Source organism: Tupaia chinensis, unplaced genomic scaffold (genome assembly GCF_000334495.1).
Source record: "Tupaia chinensis unplaced genomic scaffold, TupChi_1.0 Scaffold000168_1, whole genome shotgun sequence".
Lineage (NCBI taxonomy): Eukaryota > Metazoa > Chordata > Mammalia > Scandentia > Tupaiidae > Tupaia > Tupaia belangeri.
Genome location: NW_006159643.1, coordinates 813724 through 833549, shown reverse-complemented (window position 1 = coordinate 833549; position 19826 = coordinate 813724). Strand labels below are relative to the sequence as shown.

The window sequence follows — 19826 nt, the reverse complement described above, 5'->3', positions numbered from 1 at the left end:
TCTCTCTTTCAAACCTCTTTAATTAGTAGAAGGAGACACAGTTTCACTACTTACTTCCCTGTCACTTATTCATGGAGATTAAAGACTTTAGCAGTTCTTTTTCTTTCTCTCTCTCTCTCTCTCTCTTCCTTCCTTCCTTCCTTCCTTCCTTCCTTCCTTCCTTCCTTCCTTCCTTCCTTCCTTCCTTCCTTCCTTTCTCTCTCTCTCTCTCTCCCTTTCTTTCTTTCTTTCTTTCTTTCTTTCTTTCTTTCTTTCTTTCTTTTTATTTTTCTGGACTCTTTTACCTATGTTTTACTTCCTTTGGGATCTCTCATTTCCCCTACCCCCCCCCCACTGGTCCCTGGAATGCACATTTCCCCCTTTAAACATTCTGACTCAAATATGGGAAAAATTAAAACAAAAAATTTAGTACATTTTAATGTATGTTAAAGGAATATTAGAAAAAATAACAACAAAAACTTCAATTCATGTAATGTAGTATTTTTACCATTGTACGGTTTCCTTTAAAAATGGTAGTTGTTTTAAATATAAAGAACAATTGTTCCCAAATATCAACCTATTTCTTTCCACTGTGACTGAGCCTGTTTTTCATCATTAATTCCACTGACATCAAGAAGAATAGCTTATATAAAATTCCTTGCTATTGATTTTATTTTCATAATCTATCCTATGTAATACAATATTGTATCCTTCTTTGTCAAATTCAAGTCTAAATTGTTCCTAATAATGAGACTTTTTTTTAGTACTTGCCCTAATCCATCATGGTTCTTGTCATTCCATCCTTTTTCCCATGATTATCCAAGCCTCTGAATTTAAGAAATAAATTGTTTTTAGGAGAATTAAGATCAGGTAGACGTAGATTTGAGTCTTGATTCTAACAATTATGTGTGTGAGTGTGCAAAAGCTTTTCAACCTAGGGTTTCGTTTCTTCTTATAAAATGCTAATAGTATCTATCTCATAGAATTGTAAAGATTAAATAAGACATTGTTTAGCAACTAGTATATACTATTACTATTACTGCAATTTCTTCTTATTTCCTAGGCATTATTTGATATCCTATTGTTTATATAAAATATCTTGAGTTAATTCAATGCAATATAAAATCTTAGGAAAATACTGAACTCTGCAAGTGATTCTACAACACTATCCACTTCCTTCTAATATTCTAACTGTAATCGTATTGGTTCTTAGCTTTTTATCAAGGTTTTTTTGTCCTTAACTGTAAGCAGGATATGGCTATTAATAGTAGAAGGAGTCTACACATTCAGAAGTCAAGATAGAGGCCAGATAGTGGCACGACTATAACACTACTGGACCAACATGGTAAGGTCTGCGGTTCATACCCTGCGATCTTCCTCGACATTCTGGTCTACACCTATTATAAGGGCTAGCTGAGGTTGGCTATATGTTTCAGTGTGAGTACCCTATTGGGGGTATCTCTCTCTCTGATTCTCTTTCTCTATGCTGTGTCTCTGTTTCTTTCTCTCTCATGGAAGAAATAAATAAATAAACTTTTAAAAAAGATGTCAAGATAAAGCTGAAGAAGAAAAGATAAAACAGTCAAGTTGTGTAGCAAGAATTGAGACCACGTTGTATTAATATTAAACCCTAAGAAATAAATGAAGCAATAGCATCAAAATAAATAACTTAATGAGTTCTTTTATTATAAATTCAGGCCATACCGAACTACTTGCAATTTCTTGGCCACAGTTTGCAGTTTTATATCTCTGTACCTTGATACATAGTGTTTTATCTTGGAATTCTCCTTTCTCTACCACTTTTGTTCACCTAGTGGGCTCTTCCCAAAGAGCCACTGCAGTGGCCTCATGTAATTGGTCTCTGGTCAGTCTGTTAAAAGTCATCTTCACGGGGTCAGCAGATGGCATAGTGGTTAAGATACTGGGCTCCCACTGTGGTGCAAGTCCTGGATCTAGTGTCTTGAAACTCACACCAGGTGCAAGTGCATGAATGCCCAAAATGCTAGGAGGAGACTGAAGGAGAAGAGATTGCAGCATGACCATCGACCCTGGGGGGTGATTTCTCACTTTCTCTCTGTCTCAAGTGAGCACACATGCCCTATAGTAAAAATCTCTCTCTCTCTCTCTCTCTAAAAAAGAAGTCATCTTTGCTAAGATAGATCCATCACTATGTTTTTAAAAGCCTTGTCTAGTCTTCTGTTGTTCCTGTAGAACTTGATGCTTACGTCTGTTCTAGTACTTACTGTATTTTTACTTTTATTTTATCTTCCTGTGTTCCCTAAATCACTGTAAGCTAATTATGTTTTACACATTAGGCATCTAAAAGTGAATAATAAATGTGTATTGAATTAACTGACACATTGTAGTGTTTATGTATCTTGACTCATTAGATCCTAAAGGTTTTTAAAATATTCAGCTATCCATTCATCCCATTAATTCATTCTATCCATCCATTGAATTGATCTGTCTATCCTACTTATTCGACACTAGCTTACATTGGTTTTATTTTTCTGCTTATCCATTCCATCACCCTATCCATCTGCCCCTCTATGCTGTTCACCCATCCATCCCATCTATCCATTCCATCTATCCTAGTTCTTCATCCATTTATAGAGAAACCATTTAATAAGTAACAGGCATAGTGACTGGCATTAGAGATAAAAAATGAGAAAGGTATCATTTCTGATTTCAAGGGGCTCATAAAGAGGAAAAAATCACTTTTCTATTTTTTGAAGTAGTCAAAGTAAGTAGTAATAGAATTATTTTTGGTAACTACACTTTCAGTTTTCAAAAGTACAGTGCATATTTGTTTACAAATGAGGTGGGATTTTACTTTTTTATAATTTAGTATCGTATAGTAATTTTATGACACACGGATAACATTAAAGTTCTGGGGAAAAATATAGATCTGCTCTTTTGTGAAATATGTGATATCTTCTAGTATAATAAATTACGTTTTTTAAATATTGAATTACTACACAGAGATTTACTGTTTATAAATTATAAAGCAAAATATATTAGTATATTTTAATGTTTATGGTTTTTAAAATGTTATAACATCTATAAATAACTGATCTAATTTAGGAAATGAAATAAAAAGCAAAATTTTAATCTAGAATACAATCAAGGTTTAAAAATATATAGCCCTACGATGGCTGAAAACAGTGAGAAAAAGACAAGACTTCTTCTACAGGTGAGAAAAAGACACAGACCCTGGCTTTCTTATCATACCCACAATATAAATCCAGGAAGTGGAAAAGGCACCAAGGTGGCATAGTACGCATACACATGATCAAGTCTTCCCTGTCTACTAGTAACACGTGACTCCATGTCAGCCCAATTTTGACTGATCAGATGAATAACGTTCATCACAATAGCCAGTGGGAGCCCAGAGGTGCTCAAGCATTTCCTCACAAGACTCACCTAAAGCAGATTCCATTTTCTTTGTATTCTGTGTTAAAAATGTGAAGAGAGGGATAAGGTGAAATATGTTTGTATTTTTGTTATTTTATCTGTGAATAAGATTATGTTATGATTTAAGGGATTAGAAAGTTAAAAATGAATGTCAAATCTTAGCTATATATTTTTTAAAGTTTATTACACTGTATTTTTACATTTAAAATCAGACTATGATGTTCAGCATTAAAGATAAATGTATTTGTGTTCTGTTTAACTTCTCTTTGCTAGCTATAAATAGATATTCTCATTTTTTGATATCTTCTGCTAATAAACTGCATTTAAAATTACAGTCAACTTCCTGTTTCTTTCAGTATAATTTACATGTACTTTAATGAAATGTCTAGAAAATAATGTTTTAAGATTATAAATGTCAAGTAAATTAACCATTGCTATATTACGAAATAAATCTCAGTCAGAGAGAACAATTTAAACCTAAACAAATATTCCTTTAATTTTCCTAAAAATAAGTTATCCAAAACCAATTGAAAATATCTTAATTTCTTTTTTGTAATTGTGTTTATTTTTATTTTTATTTATAATTATTTATTTATTTATTTATTTGGAGAGGTTTTCGCTGTAAGGTGTGTGCACTTGCCAGGAAAAGAGAGACAGAGAGACAGAAAGCGAGAAATCACCCCCCAAGGGTGATGGCCATGCCGCAATCCCTTCTCTTCCATTCTCCTCTCAGGATCTTGGGCATGCGCACACATGTGCCTGGTGCGAGTTTAAGCCACCGGGTCCGGGACTCGAACCGTGGTCGACTACATGGGTGTCCAGTGACATAGCCATTATGCCAGCTGCTGGTCCTGTAATTGTGTTTTAAAAGACTTGGATTTTCCTCTATTTTGCCATGTGTTTTTATCAACTGGACTAGACTTGACGATAGGATTTAAGTTATTTTTGTCATTTCATGTGCATAAAATATTCATACCTGCTGCAAATATATATTTATTAATTAATTTATTTTAAAGAACTATTTTATTTTTAACTTTATTTTATTTATTTGTTTATTTAAATTTCACCAGAGAGGGACAGAACACGCACGAGAGAGAGAGACAGAGAGAGAGGTGGAAAGTGAGAAAGCAAGCCTCCAGATCTGGAACTCAAACCACGGTCAGCCATGTGGGAGTCCAGTGCCTTTAACCACCATGCCATCTTCCGCACATATATATTTATAAAGAAAAAAAGCTGAAAAAATAGTGTAAAATTTTTAATCTAAAAATTTTAAGTGCATCTAAATTAGGAAGTTTGCTACTACAAAATAGATTCAATTAATTAACAATAGTTTATTTTATATTTACTCTAATTTAAAGTTAAATTAAAACTTGGAAATAGTTTGACTATTTTTGTGTTTTCCGCAAAGTAGAAAATATTGATAGTTTGCTATTTCCTTTCACTTTCTATTACTAACTCTCATTCTGAAAGTTGTTTAACCTAGCATATTAGTTTATTCCCATGGCAGTGTTAGAAATTATCCTTATAAAATATGATCCATCCACTTGTCTTTTGACAGGCCAATGGAGTATTTTTTAGGAGATATAATAATTGAAGGTATTGACAATTAAAGAATATATATAGATATATTTCATGATTATAACAAAAATATTTTGATATAGAGTACTGTAAAAATGTAAGATGTTATCATTAATAAATAATACATTTTATATATGTTTAATCTTTACTTTTTTAATTGCCAGAGGGTGCATACATTCACTGGAAAGAGAGAGAGAGGAAAAAGACAGCCTTAATAGCGTGCGATTATGCCACAATCCTTTCTCCTCTATTTTTCCATCTTGTTGGGATTTGGAGGATGTGTATGTGCATGCACATGTGCATGAACACACACATGCACACGTCTAGCATATTTGTTTTTTTACAACTTTATTTTATTATTATTATTTTTTAATATAACCAAACAGAGAGAGAGCGGGAAAGTAAGAAAGCAAGCCACCAGGTCCAGGACTCAAACCGTGGTCAGCCATGTAAGAGTCCAGCACCTCGTGCACCTGCTGGCCCTACCTAGCACGTTCTTAAAGCTATCAAGGACATCAGCTGAACCACATTTGGCCATGTGGGATCTGGCTTCCATAACCATTAGGCTATGGGGCCAGCCCAAATCTCTACTTTTCCTAATGTCTTCCCTCCTATTTAGTAGGGATTCTTTGTGCTTTTTATGTGATCCCTTATCTACTTCTTTATCTTTTGGTCAATCCTACCAGGCAGAGAATAAGAAAGGAATAAAGAACTGATAAGCACTGTGCTAGGCACTTTAAATAATGAGCTAATTTAATAATTACAGCATGCAAAATCTTAATATGTCCTTAGGTGAGATAAGTCAGGATTAATGTCCTTTTTTTTTTTTTTTTTTTGACAGTGGACGTGTATGCTAGCCAGAACAAGATAGACACAAAAGAAGAAAGTAAGAATTACCCCCTATGGGAGATGGTCACGCTACAATCTTTTCCATCTCTCCCTCATTTGGGGATTTGGGGCTTGCATGTACATGTTTATTTCTCAAGCAGCTGGGTCCATGACTTGAACCACACTGTCAACCATGTGGGATTCTTCTTTTGTCTTGGTGTTATTATTTCCCTGTTAGTTTCCTTACTGCTACTTCAATAATCTCAACTCTTTTAACACACTAGTAAGCCATCAATCATTGCATAATAATTGAACTAGAAGGGATCTTTATGGACCCCATCCCAATCTATCCATTGCAGAGCCAAAGAACCTAAGGTCTACTATGAAGAACATGACAAGAATTAATGCCATAAGCCATGGTCGATTTCCCCTTATTCATCTCCATAGAGCATCTGTAAATCTTAGGACAGAGAGCTGCTCGAGCTGTATGATGGCATGAGAAGGGATATTTAGCTGAGGCCAGTATGTATGTGTGCATTTGTATCTTGTATCTCTTTCAATCATAGCATAAATATATAAACTTAAAAAATATGGAAGATTGAGAGATCATGGAGTGAAACTGAAGGAGAAATCAAACCAACATAAGAAATGGGCAAAGGAAGAGCATCTCTGAAGTCATTATTGCTTCTAAGGAAAGTATCACCAACATTATGAAGAGATGAATCCTTCTCAGAGCTCTGAAAGTGTTTATTTTGATTAGCATGCACTTTCTTTAATTATTTTATAGGATTTTCACACCCCAACCTATGTTTTTCTTTGTTTTCCCTGGCTACCAGGGAACTTAGTGCTTCATTTTGTATTCAATTGTGGTAGCCTCTCTGAGACTGATTTTTTTCTATGCAAATTGTGTTATCAATTTTTTTTCCTTTGTAGTCATTTGCCCTTTATTGCTTTTTTCTGTTTTAAGTTATCTCTTAGGAAATTATTTGTGCCTTCGCATTGACCAATGACTTTGTTCATGAGTGTAGAAAATTGTTTTAGGTGTTACTAGACATATGATTCAACTGCATAGTCACAACGGCAAAAATTGAGACTGGTGGTTCTAGCATAGAACAAACATCTACAGTTATCAAAAGACTTATTTCTTTAGTGATTTTTTAACTCTAAATAAGCCTTTTTATGTTTTACATAGCATATGTAGGCTTAAAATTTCAAAGAAGGCTTTTTTCTTAAATCTTAATTTTTCTTGAGTCTAAAATTGGTATAACATACCACTCCCAAATTCCTGAACACAAATTTTTTTTGAGATCTGTAATTAGTCAATCTGTTAAATTAAACATTTTTCCTTCGCTTTTTAAAAACTCTTATTGCACTATATGCATCATTATGAGAATACTCGGTTCTTTTTGAAAGAAGGCAAGGCATAAATAAACAAGCCGTATTTACTAATCACCTCCCTTGCACCCACATTTTCTCAGGTATTACGATGATAAAGATAAACATGCTTAGCTTGATAAGGGACAAAAATACTTTAACACGCTGTTATGACATGGTGAGAAAGTGGAGATCTCCTGTGAAGGTGTAATAGAACAGGAGACACTTGAGCTGGCTCTCAAGCAGTAACAGGGACTTTGCGAAATGTGTCTCTTTGGTGAAGAGTGAGGATTGTGGTGAGGAAGAAATTGCACATGCACACATATCTAACATTGAGAGAAGGGCTATTTGGGAATTTAGGCTGGAACAGATGGCTGAGACTATTAGAAATGGTGGACTTTATTGTGATATCAGAACCCAGGGTAAATTATTGCCAGAAAAGTCTGAGCATGGAGGTCAAGATATTGGTTTTCATTTTTTTTTTAATTTATATTTCATCATTGTACATCTCTATAGTACACAATATGATTTTTCAAAGAATGCATGTAGTGCATGACAGTTGAATCAAGGATATTACCTTATACATCATTTTCAAAAGATAATTTTACATTCTTTTGTTTGTTTTTTCCTTTGCCCCTCCCACCTACCCTCTGCCATCTACTCCGCTCCTGTACAGTCTCTGGAATCTACACTTGTCTTCCCTACTATCATACGATCAGATCTTCAAATCTTTCCATTGTCAGCACCTTTTTAAGGCAAGATACCCTCTTTCCTTTATCCTTGTATTTCTATTGTAACTTTATGTAAAGGAAGAATAAAAAGACCTAGAAATGATACAATCTTTTTTTACAAAATGAATGAAGTCTAAAAGAAAACCTAAGTCTTCCCTCAAACATGAAAATCCGTATTTAGGTACTTAGACATTGATCACTGTGGTTACTTTAAAATGATGTACAGGAGAGATAAAAGATCAGTGAACGCTGAGATAGGCTCAAATGTGTGGGCTAGGACAACTGTAGTTCTTTGTTTCTGGTCTTCAGTGTTTTAACAATTATCAAATAGCAGTTTGATAATAATGAAAACTAACTGGGAGGGATTTTGCAATTTTTTTAATAGTGAACAATCTGTATAGCATTAAAGTGATTTTGAGCAATACGTCAGGAGTAGGTTAGGGTATTGCTATTTAACATTACATGTTTTCTTTTGACTATTGTACGTAATCAAGACAGTTAAGTTATATAGATTGTAATGCCACAGTTGTGCATATGCCATGACTGAGTTAGATGTCAGTCAGAGAACTGAAGCATAGTCTGTTCATTCTGTAATTTTTATAACTGATTGCAAAGCATGAAGTTATATTGACTATTTAGCTAGCCACCCCAAATCTTTTGTTATAGTTATTTTACAAATTAGAAGTTAACCCAAATTAAACAAAAGTATGACCACAGTTAAGCTTTATCTAAAACATAATTTTTATAGTTTATCCATTCAGGCTATCATTTCTCACTTTTGTCCTTGTTATCCTCTTGTTTATGCTATGAATCTAAATCTATAGCATTTGACCCTGGTTACACATGAAAATAGATAATATTCTATATAAGGAAAAGATATTTTTAAGGGTTTCATGTAGAGATCTCAAATCCAATTTTTCTAGTATTTTCACTAATAAACAGATAGATATGCCCACATAAAATATATTGACCTTCAAGGAATGATAAAATAACTCTTAGGGAAGTAGCAGATCCTTTAAAGTATCCATGATAAAGGAAGATGTCATTATGAATCTATCCCTGAGAAAATAAAACATACCTTTTATAATTCAATTAGAGGATTACCTTGCACTCAGAATTTTTCAAAGGCTACCCTTAAACTATAGAATAAAATCTAAATCTTTAGTATGAGTGGTATTCAAAATGCTCATAGAAAATGTGTACTATGAAAAAACTATACATAGACTTAGATTTTTTTTTGCACCCAAAACAACTTGTACTTTAATTTCATTTTCCCGTAATTTCTTGGAGTTTCTGTGTATAATAGTATTTTTTATGTCAGTATCAGCTTACTAACTCCCTCCCCCCATTCTCCCTCATGAAATCTCTGCTCTGGTCCTAATGTTTTTACCTCAGTTCTGTGAACTTAACATGTGATCTTACCGCAGGACCTTTGCATTAAAACTAGCCTCTATTATTAGCAAGAATTCTATTCACTTGCCCCTCTTACTACTAATTTTGTTAGTGTTTGTTGAGTGTTTACCGTACTCAACCCTTTATACATATTACAATATTTAATTCTCACAATAACCCTGCAGCATAGATATCCTGATCGATAGAAATTAAGTACATTATGCAAGGTAATGTAGCAAGCAAAGTGAAAGCAGTCAGGTTTATCCCAAGCTTTCCAAGCCAAGAGGCAGAGGGGAGAGAGGGTATGAATGAACTCATCTCTTTCTGCAAATCTAAAACTGCTAAAAGAAATAAAAGCTATTTTTCAAAAATTTGCCAGAGAGTGCATTTGCTCACCTGAGACAGAGAGAACGTGAAAGCAGGAAAGCATCTTCCATGGGGAATGGACACACTGTGATCCCCTCTCCTCCATCTCTCCCTTCTTTTGGGAATGTGGGCACATGTGCACATAGACCCATGTGTTTCTCAAGCCACAGGGTCAGGATTTATACTGCACCGTTGACCATGTGGAATCCAGCCATCTTCACCACCACATCACTGGCTGGCCCCCAAATGTATTAATTTAAATAAACAAACAAATGAAACTGATCTGAAGGACTTAGCGCTGAGTTGTAAAGGATGATGAAGAGAAAGTATCTGAGGAAATGACAGGAGTAGAGTCTGGAAAAAGTAGGTTGAGTTCCAGAGTATGTTTGATGTTTTCCAATATGTCTCTTTTTTCCTATCATAATGTAATATTTAAAAAAACTCTTGTGGAGGGCAAGTAGGTAACATGGAAGTTAAGGCAGTTGGATCCCACATGGCCAATTGTACGGTTTGAGTTGCAAACCTGGTGTCTTGAAAAGAGTGTGCCAGGCACGTGTCCAAGAGGAGAATGGAGGAGAAGGTATTGCAGCGTGACCATCCCTCCAGGAGGTGATTTCTCACTTTCCCTCTCTCCATCTCTCCCTGTCACTCTGGTAAATGCAGGCACCCGATAACAAACTTAAAAAAACAATAACAAAAACCCTTGTGAAAATACTATGTGGAAATAATTTATCTTATATGTTCCTAACATAACATTGTTAATATTTCCATTTAAAAACTAAGTTGCATTATAAATTATCTGTTAAAATTAAGAATAATTTGTGAAAGTATTTTTAATGTATGTGATTTAAAGAGTCATATCCTTAACTTTCAAAGAACACTAACAAATCAATGGTAAAGAGACAAAAACTCCAAAGAAAACTGGGTAAAATACACTAGCAAGTGGTTCACAAAATATATAAATTCAGCTAACCAGTATATGAAATGTTTAAAGTCACTAGTAAGCAAAGAAATGCAGCTTAACCATGATTTTTATTTAACGAATTAGTATAAAAAATTTCAAATGTATACTATATAGGTGTATATTTGGTACACATATATATTTATGTATACACACACACACATATATGCACATATATGTTTTGTTGCTGCAATCATTGTTAATTAAGGTTTAATGAAATGGGTATGGACACAAAGATCATTTCACAATGGCTATAGAAGTCTTAAAAGTACTCACCACTTCAACTCAGTAACTCCACTTTGTAAATCTGTCCCAGGTAAATGATCATGTATGTGCACATGGATTTGGTGGCACAGGCACATTGTAACAACAGTACTGAGGAAACCTGCAGGCCAGCCCAGTAACAAGCGGTTAAGCACTGTGTGGAGGAAGCCAGATCCCATCATGAACAGCTAGGATTCAACTCCCATATCAGTAACTTGGAAAGCATGCCAGACATGCCAGACATGCCCAGGATATTAACAGGATGGAGAATTGGGGGGAAAAAGATTGAAGTGTGATCTGGTCTCATTGGGGGGAATCTCTCTGTCTCTCTGTCTCTCTCTCATACATGTGCCCTCTGTTATTAAAAAAAATCATTATCCATCAAAACATAATGATTCTATAAGTAAAATACAGCATATTCATGTAATGGAATATTATACATCCTTGAAAATAATTTTATGGCAGAATACTTAATGACATTAAGAGATATTGATATTATACCAAATTTAAAAAAGCAGATTATAAAATACATAATCCTAATCAGGCTGAAGTAGATCATGAGATGACCAGATCCTTTTAGGGGGTAATTTTCTTTCTCTCTTACTTACCATCATGAATTTAAAAATAGGGGCTGGCAGGTGGCATGGTGATTAAAGGCACTGGACTCCCACATGGCTGTAAAAATTATCAGAATTTTACCATTTGGAGATTAATACTGAATTAATTTCTTTAAACATTTTTGAGATATTTTTTGCTGTGGGGTGCATTAACTTGCTGGAAAGACAGAAAGAGACAGAGACAGAAAATGAGAAATCACATCCCATAGAGAAGGGCCATACCACAGTTCCTTCTCCATTCTCCTCTTGGGATTATGGGCATGCATGCTTGTGTGCCCAATGTGAGTTTCAAGCTGCTGCGCCCAGGACTTGAACTGCAGTTGGCCATGAGGGAGTCTAGTACCTTAACCACTACACCATCTGCTAGCCCAAATTGAAATTATTTAGTTCTTTTCCTATTCATTTATTTAAAAAATAATTTATCTGTTTAGATGCTTATTTCACTTGGAAAATTTAGGTTCATTTATGTTAAGTAATATATTACATTTATATTTGTATATAAGAGACATACCTTAGTGTTTAGTATAGAAAAATCATTTAAATATTTGATAAGTGCTGATAATACAGTGTTTGTCAATTGAAACTTTGGGGCCAGCAAGTGACATAGAGGTTAATGTGGCTGGATGCCACATGGCTAACTGCAGTTTGAGTCCCGACCTAGCAGCTTGAAAATCACGCCACGCAGATGTGTGTGCATGCCCAGAACTCCTAAGAGGGGAAGAGAAGAGAAGGAATTGTAGTGTGGCCAGCCGCTCTGGGGAGGCGATTTCTCATTAACACCCACCCACCACCCCCCCTACCTCCCCCCCCCCCGTGTATGTGTGTGTGTGTGTGTGTGTGTGTGTGTGTGTGTGTATGTGTCTGTGTGTGTCTGATGAGTGCACATACCCTACAGCAAAAAGAAAAACAAAACCTCTGCATATGTATATAACTCATTTTCCATGAAATTTTGCTCATAGGGAAAATTCATTACTTATTATTGAAAATTGACTTACATTAATAACTTTCAGAAATTATCCTAATTTGTTATTTTAGGTTTCAATGAAACAACCATAAAAGACTTTTTGAGAAAAGCCAGCATTATTCAGGAATCAGCTTTAGCTCCGTAACAAATTACCCCAAATTCAGTGGCTTAAAATAACATTTATTGTTTTCCATGATTTTGTAGATTGGCTGGAAATTTTTGTGGTCCAGGCCAGCTCAGCTGATTTCTAGGTCTTTTGGTTTGGATGGGGCTGGAAAGTATAGATGTCAAATGGGGTAACAGAGCTGTCCTGGCCACGCGTCTCTCATTATCCAACATTAATCTGGGCTTTCACATAGTGGGTTCACGGGGCTCTCAAGAGCAACTGCAGAGCTTGCCTTAATGTGTAAGCACCTTCAAGAATTTGCCTGCTTCTTGTTTTCTACTGTCTCATTAGCCAAAGAAAGAGATGTGGCCAAGTCTAACTTCAAAAGGTTGAAAAATAAACTTTACCTGTTAATGGGAGAATCTGTAAAATCACATAAAAAAAAAGGTGTGTTTATAAAATGGGAAGAATTGGCTGTCACTTTTTCAATCTACAAATTATATTAGTAACATTTTTGTATAGTGGAAGATATTGCTAGAAATACTAAAGACCTATTTCAGATTTGAACACATTTTAAGCTTTGACATATTCGAGTAGGTATATGTAATTATTTTGACATTTTATCTTAAAAGAATGTGTATTCATAGATTACCCCATTTGCTCAATACATAGGGTTATGATTGTGTACTGAAGGAAAATCATTCCCAGAGCACAAAGCAGCACTGTGAATAGTGTGTGAACTGTAAACTCTCGGGCAGAGAATGATAAGTGGACGACCAAGTGCTTTGAATAGTTAAGGAGCTTAGGTATTATCCTATAGACAATGTGGGATCTAGGGCTTTTAGAGGAGCAGCAAAGTCAGGTTTGCGTTTTAGAAAGCTAACTCTAGAGATGGTGTAGAGTTGAACTTCAGGGGGAGTGATCAGGAGGTTCATGTAATATCCCAGGCAAAGAAGAAAAAAGTATGGGCTCAGGGAGTAATAATAGAAATTGTTAGGAAATAAAACTGACAGAATGTTTATGTGATGAGTGTATTAGACAAATTGAAAGTGAGGGAGATGTAAAGAAACAATTTCTAGGCTTTTAATTTGCACATTCTGGGGAGGGATGTGTTATTCCATCAGTGGAAATACAGAATATAGGGCTGGAGGAGGAGATGGTTTAGATGAATTTCAAATTATTGTAGGGCACTTAGAAGACCTTTAGTAGGCAATGTGGGTCTTAAAACTGGGGGAAACATGTGGTTTAGAATCATACACTTAGGCAGTGGTATTCTGGTAAATGTTTAACAGCCAACCCAGGGATATGTGAGAAGTTCTGGTTAAGAGTACTCGCCCGTTTTTGTGGTAGAAATACCCCTATCATGGTCCATTTGGAGCAATCAATGTGATAGCACTGTGTATGGAGCTCTTTTGTGAGCACCTGGAAATTGGCTCTAGCATACCAATGGTCATTAATGTATTTTGGGCCAAAATATTTTACCTATAATAAATGTAAACATAGCTCATGATTAATGTTAAAGGTTAAAAGTAAATGATAAAGCTGGGCTTCAAACTGAACTCAGCCTACCTTCAAAGATTATGCTTCAAAGTAATTTCATAAATTTTTGTTAATAATCTTGGCTTTTCTTTCTTTTTTAAATGTCAGAGAGCATATATATGTACATATTCACGCATGCAGAGAAGAGAGAGAGAAAACTCCTCCCTCCACCCATGGGGCCTGGTCACACCACAATCCTTTTTCCTCTTTTTTCTTAGCTTATCAGGATCCTGGGCACATGTGCATTCGCACGCAGTGTGTACAAGCCAGGACTGGCATTTGAACTACATTCAGTCATGTGACATCCAGTTCCCACTACACAGTGTTAAGCACTACACTACTATGCTGGCCCTTGGTTATTTTCCTAATATAACACTAAGCTCTGTCAAAACAGGTTTACAATTCCTGGGGCCAGTAGGTGGAGTAGCGATTACATGGCTAGACTCCCAGGGTTCGAGTCCCAGACCCAGTGGCTTAAAACTCATACTTGGCGTGTGTATGCATGCCCAAAATCCAGAGAGGTGACTGGATGAGAAGGGACTGCAGTGTGGCCACCTCCCCAGGGGGTGATTTCTTGCTTTCTGTCCCTCCGTGTCTCTGGCGAGCACATGTACCCTATAGCAAAAATCTCTCAAAGAAAAATAAAAGTTGGACAATTCCTGTTCCTGAGACTAACAAAGCTGCTGGTGTTTTGTCCTTTCTGATTTTAGCACACAAGGCTTTACTTTACTTCTGTGAGTACTGCAAAGTTGTCCAGTACATTTCTTTCTACTTAGGTTATCAAGGGCAGTGTTTGTTGCTTAAAACCAAGACTCACATCAGATTCAAGGTATCAAGGGGCATGATGGTTTCCTGTGAAATACTTAGCCTCTCTGGGTCTATTTTTTCAAGTGTGAAAAAAAAAAAAAACCATAGCTGGACTACATGGTTTCTAATTTCTAACTCTAAAAAGAGATAAATATGTAAAGTTAGCCTTCCTAAGAAGTCTCTAATAATTCTGAACATATTCTTGTTCATATATGACTAAGTTGGGGGCTAATGTACTTTCTCATTAAATGTGACTTCTGACTTGGTCTCTTAACATGCTTTCAGCATCTAGGCCCTGGAGTCCATTTTAGGTCATTTAAACAGAGGTCACATCTGTGGTATCTGAATTATCTGGCTAAGCATCCTGTACCCATTGGATATTTTCCAACCATATGCTAGATAAGGGTCTGTCAGAATGGCCTCATTTGAAAGACTATTTAAATAGCAAGAGAAATTAGATCTGAGAAAGAAAACATGGGTAAAGAGCCCAAGGAATTAGCACAGCTGGGTATCATTAGCAATAATCAAAATGTATCCATTATAAAAAGTAATAGAAAGTGAGATGAGGGCAGTGTGTGTGCATATATCCTTATGTACATGTTTATGTGTTTGTTTACATATATGTATGTAACTGACCAGGAAAGTAAACATATACAATTGTTAAAATTCTTCTTCCCTTTGACTTTCTTCCCTTTTATCCCAAACCCGAATTTTTCTACTGTGTCTCAGTGGGAGTGATCAGAGTATCAAAATCATCTTAGAATTTCAGTCTCTGAGGCAGCAGCTTCGATGCTACAGAGGATGAAATCATTAAATTACTGGGTCGTAGGAAAAGTCACGATGTATTTTTCTCTTTTTCTATGCAAAAATGTATCATGACTTTTTCCAATGACTCAATATTAACAGAAAAAAATGCAAATACTAAACAACTGATGGAGAATCTAAGATCTGAACCCAGATTCCTGAAAGGACTATAGCTTTTTCCCTCCAGTCATTACATTTTTTAATAATGATTAATTTTCTGATTTTATAGTAATACTTTATTTTAGAAAACAAAACTTGGAAATGTATGTAGCATATATACAGAAAGAAATAAATATTACCTATCCTCTCATCACTCAGAGATATCTGCTATCAATATTTTTTACGTAATTTCCCTTAATTTGCAGAAGATATTGTTTAATAAAATTATATAAATTTGAGAATTGAGCTTAGTTTGGGAATTTTCTTTCCTTCTTCTTATTTATTTATTTACTTCTGCATGTGTGCTCATCAGAGACTGCAGTGGAGAAAGAGGAAAAAAGCACACACACACTCCCCATGGGCATGGTCATACTGTAATTCCTTCTCCTCAATTTATTGAGGAGTCATAAAAAATGTAATAACTAGAGGGAAAAAGCTATAGTCCTTTCAGGAATCTGGATTCAGATCTTAGATTCATCTTATTAAGATTTTTGGACATGCACATGTGCACCCAAGCTGTTGCGGCAGAGATTAAAATCATGACTGGCCATGTGGGATCCAGGTCCCTTAACCACTAAGCTATGGGTCCAGCCCTATCTGGGAATTCTTAATTGTGAATGTATATGGAAACAAGGCAAGTCTGTTCTTGCTAGCTCTTAATTTTGCTTTATAAATAGACTTCAAAATAATTGTCTCACAGATTTTCCTTTTGAAGCTTAAATCTGGCATTTTAAGTTGAAAACTATGTAGCTGGGTTATATACTTTCAATAGCTATTAAATAGAAGGCAGAGAGAATGAGAACTCTTGGCTAATTAGAATATTCATCTTGATATATGGACCTGTTTGGGCCCACTTAGATTGTGGTCTTATAGAAGCAAAATAATGAAAGAACATGTTAAAAAAAAAAAACCCAAAACTTGGAAATAGTCAAAACAAAACAAAAATAAACAAACTAAAACATGACTTACACTATGATATAGTAGTAAGGATTGTGTTGGGAATGTACTTAGTTCTCAATGCCTATGATTAAAGGTCCAAACTTAGTAGGTCAATTTTGTGTTTTTAGAGGATTTTGCTATAGAGTGCGTGTGCTCGCCAGACAGAGAGAGGCAGAGAGAAAGAAAGCGAGAAATCACCCCCCAGGGGGATGGCCATGCTGCAATCCCTTCTCCTCCATTCTCCTCTCGGGATCTTGGGCACGCACGCACACGCACCGGGCGTGAGTTTTAAGCCACCGGGTCCAGGATGCGAACCGCAGTCGACTACGTGGGAGTCCAGCGACATAGCCATTACACTAACCGCTGGTCCCAGTAGGTCAATTTTGTTGTTACTTAATTTCTATTTTATAATCATAAACTTAACTTTGAAATTCAGTTAGATTTGGAGGGGAATAAGGAAAATATGAAACCTAAAGAACTGCAGTGAGAGCACAGGTTACAGGATATAGCGGGTAGATGGGTTGGAGGGTGCTCTCCTGAGCTGCAGAAAGAATGCCTGGTGGTTAAGAGAAAACAAGTCAAATCCATTACAGTTGTCCACAGTCAGCAATGGTGATTTTCTTGCTGGTCTTGCCATTTTGGGACCCAAAGAGCTTCATGACTTCTGCAGTATTCATGCCCTCTTTCACCTTGCCAAAGACCACATGCCTGCCATCCAAACACTCAGTCTTGGCAGTGATGATGAAAAACTGAGAACCATTTGTGTTGGGTCCAGCATTTGCCATGGACAAGATGTCAGGACCTGTATGTTTCAGGATGAAGTTCTCATCATCAAATTTCTCACCATAGAGACTTGCCACCAGTACCATTATGGTGTGTGAAGTTGCCACCCTGGCACATAAACTCTGGAATAATTCTGTGAAAATAGGAACCCTTATAACCAAATCCTTTCTCTCCAGTGCTCAAAATATGAGAGTTTCCTGCTGTCTTTGAAATTTTGTCTACAAACAGCTCGAAGAAGATGCAGCCCAAAGGCTCACTATCAACAGCGATGTCGAAGAACACGAGTAGGGTTGACCATGGTTGAGGGCAAGAGACTCAGGCAGCAGCATCTGCAAACCCAGTAGGTCAATTGTTAACTCAGAAATTTTGTCAGGTGAAGTTGGTGGTAGCTCCTGCTAGAATACATAACTCCAGAAATTTACGGCCTATTGGTCATTACCAGATTACATCAAATCTAGAAATTTGATCCTAACATTTCTTTACGCTCCCTTTATTTACTCCAGCTTCTTAACTACTCTTTGAACCTATTATAACATCTTACTGATTTCTCACTGGTTCAATAAAAAATCATGTACACATGTTAATGATTTTATACTTGCTTAAGAACCATGTTTATACTTTTGAAAACTATACTTCAAGAAGGAGGATAAAGAGTCTTACTTCATTACTCAGTTGAAGTCCAATGAAGTGGGATTGTTATATGGAACTTACTATGAATGTTTATTCCTATTACTTGGTTTGTAATTTGCTATGTACCCTTGTAATTGTTAGCTAAACCTTCACAGAAGTTTTACTCTTTTGAGCGGGTGCTTTTGCCAACAAATCCTCTAAAATTTTAATTAGGTGAAATACCTAAATCTGTTGTTTCCATTTAACATTTGTAGTCAGGACCCTATGCCCAGAGTAGATACTTTTTTTTTTTTTTTTAGAGAATTTTGTCATAGGGCATGTGTACTCGCCAGACAGACAGAGACAGACAGAGAGACAGAAAGCGAGAAATCACCCCCCCCCAGGGGGGATGGTCACGTCGCAATCCCTTCTCCTCCATTCTCCTCTTGGGATCTTGGGCACACACACACATGCACCTGGCGTGAATTTTAAGCCACTGGGCCTGGGACACGAACCGTGGTCAACTACATGGGAGTCCAGCAACAAAGCCATTACTCTAACTGCTGGTCCCCCAGAGTAGACACTCTTAAGTAAGCAGAGACCAATGTAGTACTACAGCTTAGCAGAGTTGACTTTATCAAAGATCCTTCTATATCTGATTTCTTATTTTATATTTTTCTCCATTTATCTTCCTGTTTGCAGTTTGCAGAGTATTTTGAAACAAGATTTTAAAGAGCAAGTGAATGGGCCAAAACTTATCTGTTTGCATTCCTTTGTTATCTGCCATTCAGTAAGAATAATGGAAATCCAATTGCTAATAGCATCATACATGCTTAGGTACTGTGCCTGACAGTATTCAACTTATTTTAAAAAATACAGATTCCCATTTGACAAGCAATGTTCCTTAATGGATTACTCCATTTATCACACTAGAAGTTAATGACAGATAGTTAAGGAAACTCTGATATGAATTAAAGTAGACTGATATCAAAGCATTCACCTACTGATCATATCTTACATGTTTACATTCCATTAATTCTGCATAAAGGGATGCTCAGTGACTGAAGATGGTTTGTGTTTTTGATACTAATGTAGCATGGAACTAACACCTTTTCTCATTCAAAGTATCTTATATAACAGTTGAAAGTGATCATTTAAGCTTTACCAGGAGCTGTATCAATCAATCAGTATCTTTCCATTTTATTTTTAAAAAGAGAGAGAGAGAAAAAAAAAGAAAAGTAGTTGAAATGTGAATATTCCAGCTTTGCCTGATCATTGTGTGACATCATATGCCTCCTATCCTGATATCTATTATGTATACACCCATTAGTCATCTTTCCACAATGGCAAGAGGGGGTGTGTATGTTGGGGGATCAAGGAGATTGCCGTGTTATTGAAAAAGAAACTAGGGCTCTTTTTGTGTTTTATGTGTACGTACTGTAAACAAGTCAGCCATTGTTAGGTTCTCAAATGGTTAAGAGCTCCACCCCACCTCCCCAAGAAAGCCTCAATACCTCTCGTTATGTTCTGGCACCCTAACCTTTTCTAAAAAAAAATTATTGGACTTTTTTTTTTTTTTAAGAGAGATTTTTGCTACAGGACATGTGCACTC

General features: G+C 36.0%; 1 long non-coding RNA gene and 1 pseudogene across 1 annotated transcript in view; one reads left to right on the top strand and one right to left on the bottom strand.

The window, feature by feature from the left end:
• Positions 1-5861, top strand: part of LOC102472367 (uncharacterized) — a 46334-nt gene extending 40473 nt beyond the window's left edge. The window contains exon 4 of the long non-coding RNA XR_334206.2: positions 5813-5861. This is a non-coding gene — a long non-coding RNA (uncharacterized LOC102472367). The remainder of the gene's footprint in view (positions 1-5812) is intronic.
• Positions 5862-17383: 11522 nt separating this feature from the next.
• LOC102472649 (peptidyl-prolyl cis-trans isomerase A pseudogene) lies at positions 17384-17903 on the bottom strand (annotated as a pseudogene).
• Positions 17904-19826: the final 1923 nt, after the last annotated feature.